At 37.0% G+C, this 1,442-nt stretch overlaps 1 long non-coding RNA gene across 1 annotated transcript; it reads right to left on the bottom strand.

Annotated features, from left to right (window-relative positions):
- Window positions 1-231: 231 nt before the first annotated feature.
- LOC149186659 (uncharacterized) lies at window positions 232-856 on the bottom strand. The gene is made up of 3 exons (XR_016256148.1): window positions 690-856; window positions 501-605; window positions 232-405 (listed from the first exon to the last, which is right to left on the bottom strand). It is a non-coding gene; the product is annotated as an uncharacterized LOC149186659 (long non-coding RNA).
- Window positions 857-1,442: the final 586 nt, after the last annotated feature.

The raw sequence follows: 1,442 nt of genomic DNA, 5'->3' as shown, positions 1-1,442 counted from the left end.
TTCAAACAAAATTACACAGTAAACTCATAAACCCTCTTAATAGGGACTCTCGGTATTATACTTTTGATAAAAAATTATATCAAGAATTGCCTCTTGCAGAGGGGCAGGACTAGCCGCATACCCGGAAAGCCAAATAAGGAGAAATGGCTCCGAGATTCAACATTACAAGCATTATAGCTTAAAGGCCTATGCACAAAATCTTATGGAAAGTAAATAAGAGAAACAGAGCGATAAACCCAACTGATTCATAACCTAAACACCCAGAACTATCGTTTGGTAGCATTTCAAAATAAGACCTTTCACATACCCAAAAACCCAATAGGGTAAAATGATAAACCTTGACAGGATTCCAGAAGGTGCGCCTCGCGTAACCCTCTTCGAGTAATGAGGTGACTCTGAAGAACGCTATCATGCAAGAAAAGAAACAATTACATATACCCAACAAAGTCTAAGAAATGAGTAATGGCTTTTTAAATTAAACTTCGGGAAGACTATTGTACCTGCCAAGGCCAAGCGTTTAAGACATTTCGTTGAAGCAACGGAACGCTGGATAAATCGACCAACCACACCACCAGAGCAAGCATGTAGCAGCCAAGGAGGGACAACTGTAACATCACAAAGGGGTAAGCAAACCATAAGTTTGGGCCAGACCATTAGCTCTGCAAAGTCGATGAACCAAAACACCATACCTTTCTATCTCACAGTGTAATCGGAGGAAGAGAAGGGTTTACACGTCGCCATTGGATGAACCCAAGTCGCGAAGAACCGTTGATGAGGCGAGGCTTTCGAAGAAGGATCGACAGCGGGAAAGCAAGCAGAAGACACCAGAGACCTGCTCCAGCCATCGCTCGGAAGGCTAGATGCATTGTATTAGTGACTAACCTTTCCATATGTAATATCACATAAATTAATTAATGAGTACAGTGATAATGAATTCCGACATTAATGAATATACTATAGAATATCGCATATCCTCCGTGGTAAAAGATTTATCAGTTCAATGCTTTAACCATACTATTTTCATTATAGTTTATAGCTGAAATTTGGAATTAATAGTTTTTTTTTATTATGTGAATTTATGGAGACATGACAGGTTCCTAAAATATTTTTAGCCATTCTTCAAAAGAAAAAACTCCATAAAAAATATTTTCTCACAATTTTTAGATTTTTAAAACCCTTGTGTATTTGTAGACCTTGTGAATAATTTTGTAGATCTAACTTCTAAATTATTTTTTCTAACTTGGGTTTTGGAGATTTTTAGTATTTTGTATATATTTGGGGTTTTTGGTGTCTTATTTTCATTTTTGCAAGTTGGATTAAGGGATCAAGTGGAAGAAGGGTTAGATCTAAGCCCTTGAAAATAAGATCTAGCCTATATGCAATTTTGCAGGGTTGTTCACTGAAGATTTTGCGACAAAACTCAAATCCGAAGAAAAAAGAAA

Source organism: Pinus tabuliformis, chromosome 3_1 (assembly GCF_031772625.1).
Source record: "Pinus tabuliformis cultivar Carrire ecotype Pingquan chromosome 3_1, CPIR1, whole genome shotgun sequence".
NCBI lineage: Eukaryota > Viridiplantae > Streptophyta > Pinopsida > Pinales > Pinaceae > Pinus > Pinus tabuliformis.
The sequence above is the reverse complement of the archived record's forward strand: the minus strand, read 5'-3'. Positions and strand labels throughout refer to the sequence as shown.